Source organism: Gadus chalcogrammus, chromosome 3 (assembly GCF_026213295.1).
Source record: "Gadus chalcogrammus isolate NIFS_2021 chromosome 3, NIFS_Gcha_1.0, whole genome shotgun sequence".
NCBI lineage: Eukaryota > Metazoa > Chordata > Actinopteri > Gadiformes > Gadidae > Gadus > Gadus chalcogrammus.
The window spans coordinates 12,138,336-12,150,806 of record NC_079414.1 but is presented as its reverse complement, the minus strand read 5'-3'; the positions used below and the strand labels follow the sequence as shown (position 1 = coordinate 12,150,806).

The window sequence follows — 12,471 nt, the reverse complement described above, 5'->3', positions numbered from 1 at the left end:
GCAAACAGACCTTGAATTTGTCTTATTCACACAGACGTAATGCAATAAGATTGAATGACGAAAACCCAATAATTCATCATTCAGTTAAAATTAGGGGAGCTATGAATCCTTGAAGATTCTCAGTAGAAAATAAGCCTTTCATCACAGTAAATACGTTCCATTATCAGTTAAAATTGTGATACAGTGGAGTTCCTTCCAGGAGTAGGCTATCTGGTATGAACCGGAACTCACTGCTGCAGTCTGGGGGGTCGAATTGCTCAGCGGTAAGACAGGCCACCTCTGGTGAACCGAAAGTTGGTTCAAAACCCAAAACCTATCACGGATTTCAACTCAAGGGTGAATTTAAATGGCGAGGCTCTAAAAGCATATAGTTTGGGTAAAAAAAAAATATCATCCTTACTTTTTACCAACATACTCATCATCACCAACACTTAATGTTATTCTGCAAAGGGGCATCACATGTTAAATCATTTTTTTTTATTCTTAATGTTGACTAAGCTTTGACAACTGAGTGTTAAAAATAAAAACAGTTTATCAGACCCTCTTTTTCCATCAATAAATGTGTGTACAAAGCCAAATGAATAAGAAAGAATTCGCTATTTCCTCTATCTTTTTTTCTACGGTAGGTAGCAAGGGCGTAACCATGGTTTAGACATTGGGGGGGTCCAATTTTTTATTATTATTTGTTAAGTGCATTGCCTACAATTCTATATTTATATATGAAAATGTGGACATTTAGAACATAGTTTCGAGGACTACATTGACCATTTGAATTCACATCTAAAGGAATAGTGTAATAATGTAATGTCTTCCCCGCCCCGCCCCCCCCCCCACACACACACACACATACACACACACTTTGTTTTGGTTAGCTGCTTACTGACCTTAAACACACCTACCAATTACAATTATGCTCTTTGAGTAGTACTGTAGCAAAAAGGATAGCTTCCAATGGAAAAATACCACATACCCATGACCACATGTCATTATGCTATCAGAAGAACAGTGGCTGACCTTCGTGATCATTTTGGTCTATATATTCTGCTTGTATTAGAAGTAGGCTACTTTTATGTATTGCTGACATGTAGGCCCAGGTTATAAACAATGTTGTAAGGCTGTCTAGTCTCATATTCAAAATTCTCACCTTATCACCCGCATGTCCAGAGCATGTCCCTGTCTGGCCACTGCTTTCAGCATGCCTGTCAAGTTACTTACTGTCTGAAAAAAACTGCGTATGCTTGGCTGTTGGTCCAGTTTCTTCTGCTTTTTAGGTAACCTCAAATCCTCCATTACTCAACTTTACTTTCTTGGCTCTCACTGAAGAAAGAGTGTGGGGTAACCATGACAACGCAGAAAGTCGCGAGGTGGTTTCAAACTAAATCGCACAAGTGTACGGGGGGATTCACACACTCAACAAACGGAAATAAATTGAAAATAAATAAGACATAACCAGTGATGTTGATAGGTTTTCAATGTAGTGAGTCCCCGGGACCCACAGGTGGCGAGTTGGGTGGGTCCCTGAGAAATTCAATGGGTCCCGACTCCCCAGTTTAAAAAATGTGTTTCTTTTTTATTATTATTCTATTTCTTAAATTAAATTAATAGTGTTAAACTCCTTGATGGTGGTATGATATGGTTAGAGCTGGAGTACTCAACCGTTCATGTTTAACACTAGAAACGCCTGGCCATTTGTACTTACTCCTAGCGCCGCAAGAGGGGTCAAATGACCCCTAAGTCATTTTAATGAGAGGCTGTGCATTTGCACATAATGATCACTAGGTCGCGCCAATGAGCTATTACCGCGCGAGCGCCACATTTGTGTGTGTGTGTGTGTGTGTGTGTGTGTGTGTGTGTGTGTCACAAGCCTAGTCCTCACGATTTTGTCATAAATGTACATATATTCAATCAGAAGGATTGCAAAAAAATCCTGTTTGATTTGCTCATTCGACACGAATGAGCACAGCATCGAGCAGTGGAAACGTGGGTTTATTTACTATGAAGTTCGTATTTTTAATTGTTGAAATGAAATCAGCGGTGACGAGCTAGTTGTTTTGGTAGCGGCTAAATTAGCATGTCGCGATACCTTGTACAGGGGATCACGTCTGCGCCGAGTAGATGCGCAGAGGGTTGAAACAGCGCTTGTCCGATCTGCTCACAAGAAGGTTTCTTTGGCCAGTTACTGTGATTAAACACGAGTTGTTTAATGTTCACAATGTATCGTTTTTCATGGGGAAAATGAGATGCGTCCCCGGGACGCATGGATAGTGAGTTTAGTGTGTCCTTTCAGATTTTAATGCGTCAGGGACGCAGGACGCGTACCTAGCAACATCACTGCATAACAAGAGACCGATCCATTGACAGGGTTCATAAAAAGAGAACATATATTTTACATTTTATCCTTCTGTATATTGGGGGGGACAGGTTAGTATTTTCTCAACATTGGGGGGGACACGACCCCCCCAAAGAATGCGTGGTTACGCCCTTGGTAGGTAGATAATCTGCTACAAGATAATCCCGCTAAAACACAGCACTTTATTTGTAATAATACGGGTTATCTGATCAATTTCCAAATCAACGGCATTGGGCCGCATATCTTTGTTTGGAGCAATTCCGCTCTTAGCTGAAAAAAAAGCTGACACAAACCTAACGTTTATAGACAATCGTTCACATATCTACATTGTTAAAGATCAATTTTCTCCATAGAAGGCCTGAGTACGCCCCATGAAGTGTGGCCGATAGAGGTATAGTGCCGCACTGTTGATCGGTGGCAATCAATCAGGTCAATCGTTGTTGGTGGCTGCCTGCACTGCTAGTTATAAAACGGCAAACAGTGTTTGAGTTTCATTGCAAATCTGGTTTCATGAGGCAGCTCAAGTCTGATGCTTTCTAAAAAAGAAATTTCCGATAACGCTATGTAAGATAGGAATAATTATCCCTGCGGGAGCCATTATGCTACTTTCTTTTTTCGGCTCCCAGGAAAGCACGATACACCTTGTATCGTGTCAAGGTGTCAGCGATATTTGTTTGCTTTATACCGAAACTATTGAAAATGAATTAAGTAAAAAAAAAAAAACTTTACACATAAATAGATTTGTAGGTGCAACAAATTATATTATCCTTAGGTGTGTTTAATTATTACCACCTAGTATAAAAGTTCTGCATTGGTTTGAGGTGTTTGGGTCCCATGCCATGGAAGCTATTGAACAAAAATAAAATTTTACAAAATCAAATAAAATTGTGGGTGCAGAAAATGATATTATCATTGGATGTGTTTAATTAGTACCACCTAGTAGAACAGTTCTGCATTGGATTGATGTGTTTTGGTGCCATACCATGGAAGCTAATGAGCAAAATGCCATTTTCTATAGGAAAGTAATGTGATTCTTCAAAAAATCGAATATAATTGTAGGTGGAACAATTACATTATCCTTGAGTGTGTCTAATTAGTACCACCTAGTAGAACAGTTCTGCATAGGTTTGAATGGAGGTGGTAACAACATGTTTTCGGTCCACAGCTGAACTGTAGACCTAGTGGCCGTCTGGCACCCATTCTGCATGGATCAAATCCAAACATCCAACCAATCACACACAAACTCAGAATAACCAACTCTACCCGCACAATCTCAGTAGCACACAAAGAACATGGACATTGGGAGGGAAATTAACACACACAACTCAATCACGGATGATAACTGCCTTGATTTGGCTTGAGAGAGAACTCAGTGAGACTACAAATTCAAATAAAATATGGACACCTCCTTTGGCTTCTTTCTATAAGATGTTGCAGAATTGTGGATATCAAAGCTCTCTGGGTTGAAGTAAAGTGAGATGTAGACTGAAAGAGCCTAAAAGCATCGGCAATGCCTTTCAACGGAATTGTCTGTGTCAAAAATGACTAATTAGACCAGAAATTTCTAAAGCTTTTATACCTGAAGAAAGAAAGTGCCAAATATAGTATTCCTTATACTTTGAATTCAGTGACAAGCATAATTCCCATTATTACTAGGCCATTCATGTCCAAGATAAATTACCTTTGGGAAGAGAAAACGGTGACAGAGGATTGTATGTTTTTTATCTCTCTCTCTTTCTGTGTCTCTTTCAATCACTCTCTCTATCTCTCACTCTCTCCCAAGCTGACGGTTGGCTATGCTCCTACTTGTAAAAGTACAAGCCTACTTCAAGTTCAAACGTTATTAAATCCCAGGGGAAAAGTGGTTTTGCAGTCCGAGTGTAACATGGTAACAGACATTGTAAAATAATCAAATAATGGTAAAGATTATCATAATGATTATCAATATAATACGACCAATCAATCGTATTGCGGCAATCCTGAAGGACTCTCTCGCCATGAGTTCTCCGCGAGCCTCTACCACCATCTACGGTTGGTCAGTTGTTCTTTAGTGAGTCACCTCCAGTGACTCATCCACCATCCGCAATTCTTTCAGTATATAACAAATGAACACCTTCCAGTCGACAGTGGGTGGCTGGAATACCTCATCCAATCTCACAAGCATGCATCCCACCTTTTCTCAGAATGACTCAGGCTTCAGTTCAGTCGAGTTCAGAATAAAAGTTCAGAAAAAAATATATAAAAAAAATCCTAAATGTCACTGTTATTATCACCGCCATGATGGACGTCACCCTCCGTTCGTCTCCTGGGTTCACCTGCAAATGTATGGGGAAAGAACTGTCTCATAAATAATGAATGCACAGAGAAGGATTCACAAATGTATTTTGTGATATAAATTACTCTCTTCTCACAAAGACATTTCAATGCACACACAAATGAATATCGGTATGTATAAATGTAAAATAAATCCCTAACAATCCCCTTCACAAACACATTTCTGATCCACACACAAATGTGTCTTGTTGTAAATTAATGTAGGATAAACCCATAAATATATGAATTAAGAAAATATTTGCAATTTCATCAAAAATGTATTTGGATGTTGTTACAGTTATATACAATCTGTTAAATTTGAATTAACAAGACGCTTTTCATTTGTGAACTTGTCTGCATTTGTGTGTGAACTGGTCTGTATTTATATGTGGATTTTTGAGACTCCTGACGTGGCTGGATTTACAAATGCCTTTTTTTTAACAAGGAACTCTCTGTAGCCAATCAGATGCCTCCCTCGTTTTCAGCCAATCACATGACTGCAGTCCCGACCTCTGAAGAATAAGTCAAGCCTCCGAGCCTACCGGTTCCTTCGGTCAAATGGGTCTATGGGAAATTACATGGGGTTTTTGAATGATCGTACATAACAATCTCTAGGTGACGAAGAAGTAAAAGCTGTGTCACGTTTCAAACACTTTTTCCATCTAGTTTCGACTGGGTTTTGGGATTGTAGGTGCCGTCAAAGTAGTAAACGATTATTAATGCTACTTTAACGGCACCGACAATCTAAAAACACAGTCACTGCAGTCATGTGATTGGCTGAAGACGAGGGAGGCATCTGATTGGCTACAGAGAGTTCCTTGTTGAAAAAAATGCATTTGTGAATCCAGCCACGTCATGAGAGTCTCAAAAATCCACATATAAATACAAACCAGTTCACACACAAATGCAAACAAGTTCACAAATGAAAATACAAGTTTTACAGTTTGTATATAAATGTCACAACATCCAAATTCATCTTTGAGGAAAATTGCAAATAATCTTCTTATTCATTTTTTTATGGATTTATATTACATTTCTTTAGAACAAGACACATTTGTGTGTGGATCAGAAATGTGTTTGTGAAACTTATTTTTGTTTATGGATTTATATTACATACCATATTCATTTCTGTGTGCATTGAAATGTATTTGAGAACAGAGTAATTTATATATAAATCGCAAAATACAATTGTGAATCCTTCTGTGTGCATTCATTATTAATGAGACGGTTCTGACCCCATACAAATTGGCAGAATGAGGCACACTGAACATGGCCTCGCAGATCTACCACAACCCGAGTCAACTAAGTCTCACTCCGAGAAGGTCAAATGCCGACTGTACTACAGCATTGTTCCATACTTAGTATAAGTGTGTCTTATGTGTCTAATGAAATGTCTTCCCAGCTGTTGGCCATGCCTTTGCCCTTTGTTAGTTGAGGGGAGAGGGTGAGGTTAGTTGAGGAGAGAGGGTGAGGATAGACAGGAGAGAGGGTGAGAATAGTTTGAGGTCGGGGACAGTCGGGGGGGGGGGGGGGGGGGGGAGGCCAAGGATGGCCGGAGACTATGGTTGAAACGATGAGTTTTCATGCCGGAGATGGATGACAGGTGTGCATCATGGAGCAGGTGAAGAGCCAGGGAAAAATCAATGGACTGCCTCATCCATCGCACAGACACGCAAACATCATGAGGGAGAGAAAAAATGCTGGGTAACAGCCACGGCTGTAACAGTTGTGTACTTGATTAAGATGGAAAGATTGAACCAATACAGTCTCACTCCGAGTTCGTCAAAAATCAACTCGTTTGGCGTTAACTGCTGACGCAAAGGGTGTCCTTGTGCGTCTTTATTCGACTTAGGGGTTTTTCAACTTCCTTTCACTTGCCTCCATGGCGATATTTGACCCCCAGTAAAAGCGCTCCCGCAATTTTTTTTTTCGTAGGATGGTAGGGGCAAGTACCGAAATGGTACTGAAACGGTTTAGGGTTAGGGTAGTAGTGGTTAGGGTTAGGGTAGTATTGGTTAGGGTTAGGGTTAGGGTAGTAGTGGTTAGGGTTAGGGTAGTAGTGGTAAGGATTAGGGTTAGGGTTACTGTCAAGTTATGTTAAGTTTTGGTGCTCAGCTCTTTCCCAAACTTGAAAAACTGCTTGATCAAATACTTGGAATGACGCAAGGGACAAATCAAATTCTCTTCCTTTTCTTATTTATTTAGAAGTGAAGTGCATATAGCATAGTGTAGTTAGGTTGTTAGGTTGAAAACCTTCAAAGATAAATCGCAAGAAAAAAGAGACATTGCATTATTATCAAATAATATGTTTTAGACTAAACACATAACTTTTGATACTGTTAATCAAATCATTGCATCTTCTGCAGTTAAATAAGCAATATATTCCTGTAAAAGCACATCAAATAATTAAAGGTTTCAAACATAGGCCAGCAAAGTATGATTTCATCTAAACATAAGGATGCCTTTTACTTTACAATTTCAGTCAGCATTCAGATCAAGCCTGATATTTGCAAACAATCATTTTGCAATGCAAATCAAGTTAATTACATATGCAACAACTGATCATGCACAAAGGGGCTACTACTCCAACGTAAGTACTGATGCAATGCCTTAATATAGTGATGTTATGGTTTGCGTCGAGGCATCGGGGCGTGTGTCGAGTACCTCGGCTCCTCCCCCAGCGAAGCTCCGTATCGAGTGGGATTCACATAGGCGAAATGACGTAGCGTGTGACGTTCGAGGCTTCATCTCGGGCTGTTCCGCGATATGGGTTCAAAATTGGCACATTTTTACAAAAAGAAGACTACCCAGTTCCAAGATCACTTGAATGGCTATGCAATTAATCACACTCATTCTCAGTCATCATGCAGTTGTTCTACTATTACAATTATTAGACATTCTATTTTGCCCGGGATGACATACAATCTTTGTCAAATGATTTGTTTTTCTACCATGAGCTCGGGAGATATTTATGAACGGCACACTCGCACGTATCACCGAAATGACTTTAATTCTCAAATGTTTTGATGTTGTACGAAGCAAACATCACATCATCACAGGAAACTCTTTCTTTCATCATAATATCATTCACCACTAGGTGTCCCTAGCGTACTCATTTGAAGCTTCGAGGTCGAACCACTTTGATGGTTAATCTGGCTGCGAGGCTTTGACGTTTCATGAGGCATCATCTCGGCACCACTACCTTAATATACCTTTTCAACATTTGACATATTTATATTCATTTAAATAAGGAAGTCCATTTCTCTACCAGTTGCGTCTCCAGTGTTTTGATCATGAGCTGAGCGTCTTTCTTTGTTTTAATTGTTTGCTGGAAGATCTCTCACAAACTTTTCCTCCCATGCAGGTGTGCAGGTGATTGCCTGCCACAGGAAGTGGAGGGCGGGGCTTGGTTTCTCACACGCACTGACTTTCTCTCTGCCCCCTGCAGGTTCGGAGGTTTGGAGCTGAGACTTGGAGCTGAGATGTGAATGTTTCTGTGCATGATTTTCCAGTGCGCTTTGATTTGACGTGACGCATGTTACGCATGGACGGATTATGAGATATCGGGTCCCCCCCCACTCCCCTTCCACCTTCCAACACAAACACACGCACCCAGATACACACACTTATTGGTGATAATAATAACTAAGTCATTGGCCTATACTTTCACCTGCAACTCAGCAGGATTTGTAGAACATAAGGCAACATCACAATAATTATTACAAATAAATGCATCTTTATTTATACAAAAAAGGATTTACAAGGGTTGCCATTTTTGGTGTTTTGGACGAAATTCGTTAGTTTATAATAGTATAAGAATAGTAAAATATAATTTTCTTGTGGCTGTTCAAGCAGAAAGAGACGGATCAGCTAAGTAAAGAAAACTGCGCGGGCATGGCGGCCTCAATTAAAGTCAACAGCAAATTAAATTTCTCCTTTTATCTTTTCGCTTAGCTGTTCCACTTAGAGTTCACCGTTACAACCGTTTGCCGTTGCTCCATGTTTAAATCACAGTGCCTTGTTCGTGACCTGTGAGTGACCGGTCTCAAATGTACAAACGGAAAGAAATACTAGGGGGGTCAACAATAATCGATTCGGCGACGTATCGCAATGCGGGGCATGCACGATTCAGCATCGATGCGGCAACATGCCATAATCGATTATGTCGCTGTTTATTTTCGGGCCTCGAGTGGACAATAGAGTTGTGAAGTACATGCTAAGCGGCGGCGCTAGCTAGCAACAACAACAACACTAGCCTGATATCCACCTGGGACGTTCAGCGACTTCACACAGAAGCTCTGGCGTTCTGCGCGGCGCCGTTCAGAGACTTCACACAGAAGCTCTGGAGTAGGGCCCCCCTGAGCCCCTTGGGCCCCAGGGCATGTGCCCGGTGTGCCCGTGCGGTAATCCAACCTTGGGGTTACTCCACTTCGCAGTGGAGGGATTACATTTGAAAACTCCTGCGTCGAATGAAGACGCACAAGGACACCCTTTGCGTCAGTAGTTAACGCCAAAAGCCTCTGAACAAGTGTGGATTTTTGACGAACTCGGAGTGAGACTGCGTTGATTTAACATCACCGGTCAGGAATCATGTACAGCGAGGGGTCTTGGATCACCCTGAAGGGTTTCGCTCTGTGTTAATGAGTGGCTCGCTGTACGTTATCCTGATTAATACACCCTCTACCCTCCCCCCAACTGTCCCCCCTCTCTCCCATCTATCCTCCTCACCCTCTTCTCCCCCTACCCAACTCTCCCTCTCCCCCTAGTAACCTCACTCTCTCCCTTAAACTATCCTCACGCTCCCCCCTCTACCCTCTCCTTCTCCCCCCTAACTATCCTCACCCTCTCCCCTCAACTAAACTCACCCTCTCCCCTCAACTATCCTCACCCTCTCCCCTCAACTATCCTCACCCTCTCCCCTCAACTATCCTCACCCTCTCCCCTCAACTATCCTCTACCTCTCACCTCAACTATCCTCACCCTCTCCCCTCAACTATCCTCACCCTCTCCCCTCAACTATCCTCACCCTCTCCCCTCAACTATCCTCACCCTCTCCCCTCAACTATCCTCACCCTCTCCCCTCAACTATCCTCTACCTCTCCCCTCAACTATCCTCTACCTCTCACCTCAAATATCCTCACCCTCTCGCCGAACAATTCCCGCCCCTACCCCTAAAAAACCATACCCTCTCAAGGTAACACACCTTACAAACACACATCATACACACACACATGCATGCATCAACCACACACACGCACACACACACATACACGCTTAGGTGGTTGAAGGTAAACCCGAACCGTATTCAATAATTTATACATGAATACCATAGTTAAAATAAACACTTTTAGGAAAGGATAACTAGACTGTTAGCCAATTAGCTAATTGTTATTAAGTGCTTATTATTGCATTTGCTACTGTTCATTTGTGCTTAATTATTGTACCCTTATTGTAAAGTTTTATAATTTTTGCCAGTTTTCCAGCAGTGCTAACATAGTACAGATAGTGCAACAGGTATTATTATTATATTTTTATTATTTATTTATTCTAATTATTTCATGTCCAGTTTTTGTTTCTCTTATACGTTTTCGTTTTATATTGTTTTTGTTTAAGGGAGCCTGAGACTCAACAATTGAATTGCCATCGACTGCTGCTGTAATTGTTGTGCATATGACAAATAAACCACTTTGAATTTGAGACCCTCAGACTCTCTTCTGCAAAATATGTCATGTTTTCTGTTCACTCACTTTCTTACCATCCCCCCCATCGGCACATAAAAATATACACACACTTACACACACTCAAACATCCACACACCTCGCACACTAACAAAGTGTTAGTGTGCGAGGTAGGTGTGTGTAGCTGTGTGGACGTATATGTGTGTGTTAGTAACACACAATAATACGTCCACACACCTACACACACCAACCTCGCACATTAACACACTCGTCCACACACCGACCCACCTCGTACACTTGCACCCTCAAACATCCATATACCTACCTCGCACAATATCACACAATTATGTCTACACACCTACCCCCCAGCACCCTTACACAACCTCCATACAACATTCCTACTTACCAACCCTCAACCTCACCCCTCTCTCCCCCACTATCCAAAAACATCCACCCACAACCACACACCCACTCTTATACACCCCCCTCCCCACACACACATGTATCCACATCCGAAACATCTCCTTACACAATGTCAACACACCACTACCTCCAATCAGAGCTGGTCCTCCCTATACACAAACTGAGCGGCTACTTAGGGCCCCCAACTGCCAGGGGGCCCCAAGAGCAATGTTGTTTTTTTTATACACATATAATTTTATTTTTTTATTATCATTTTTTAATTACACAAAGCAATTTACTTAACAAGAAAGGAAACATTATAAACATACAGCTCATATTAGCATGAGAAAACAATGGAACAATGGTGGAATTAAGAATTTTGACTGTGTCTGTCTGTCCCTCAGACCTAGAGGTCTGATCATGATATCCTAAAATGACCTGATTCTGACTGACCTACACATGTTGTTCATGTAATGCTTGGTGTTGACTTTAGACTTTTACTTTATTGTCCCCTGGGGGAAATTCTTTTTCACTCCATAGTACATTTGTGGGCCGCATGCCGACAGACAGTAACAGATTGACAGCATACACAACAAAAACAACATGCAGACAAAATATGTGAATAGTGTGGAACAGGGGTGAGTTATCTTGGCATTTTATTTAAGGCTGCTATGGCTGCAGGCACCAGGCTTTTGCCATAGCGTGCCCTCCTGCACAACAGGGACCTGTACCTGCGTCCAGAGGGCATGATGGTGAAGTGGCAGTTGAGTGGGTGTGTGTTGTCCTGTGCTATTGTGGATGCGATGCATGAAATGGCCTTTAGGTTAAGCTCTGACAGTGTGGGTGTGGGGAGACCGATTAATTTGGCAGCTATGTTTGTGACACTCGTGAGTATGACCCGGTTTTTGACAGTGAGCATGTTGAAGAAGCAGGTGGAACAGTAGAGCAGGATGGGCTGGACAATGCATTGGTACAGCAGTAGGAGGAGATGGGGTGCGACATAGAGTCCTTTAAGTTTACGGACTCTATGTTGCACCCCATCTCCTCCTACTGCTGTACCAATGCATTGTCCAGCCCATTGCGCTCTACTGCTCTATGTTGCTGAGAGGGCAATAAGAAAGGAACATGATATTTGATTCAGTGCAGGCGCTGGTTTGACTGATCCCAAACTGGCAAACGCAATGATGACGATGCAGTACATGAAGAAGCTAAACGAAGCTCGCTACCTTTGGATAGAAAGGGGATCAGGGTGAAGGTTGTTTTCTTATTATCTATTTTTTATTTATACTATTTGCTTGCATATTATTCATTTATTTATTATTCATAGCATTTTCTTCGTTTTTAATTGTTTTGTGACTTTTGGGGGATTTGAATGTGTAATACAGGTTTGATCTAGAAAGTTAAGGTAGAGGAGACAATTTATTTAGCATTTTTGTTTTTGCACTTTTTTTGCGCTTTTGGCTAATTTATTAGCCAAAGTTATAATTGTGTTGTATTGTTTTTGTTGTGGAATTTATTATTATCTTGATGTTTTCTAAAAAATAAATACAAACACAAATACAAAATACAAATTTCAACTTTCACCTCTTTTAAATGTGAAAGGAAAAAACCATAAGGGTTATGAATGGGTACAGTTGCAAAACTACTCTATCAACCCTAAAGCAGGGCCCCAAAATGATCCTGCTTAGGCCCCCCCAGGTGTACATGGCTGGTCCACTTGAAATGTAA

General features: G+C 41.3%; 1 long non-coding RNA gene across 1 annotated transcript; it reads right to left on the bottom strand.

The window, feature by feature from the left end:
• Positions 1-6,847: 6,847 nt before the first annotated feature.
• On the bottom strand, positions 6,848-8,040 carry LOC130380196 (uncharacterized). The gene is made up of 3 exons (XR_008895204.1): positions 7,932-8,040; positions 7,328-7,417; positions 6,848-6,916 (listed from the first exon to the last, which is right to left on the bottom strand). It is a non-coding gene; the product is annotated as an uncharacterized LOC130380196 (long non-coding RNA).
• Positions 8,041-12,471: the final 4,431 nt, after the last annotated feature.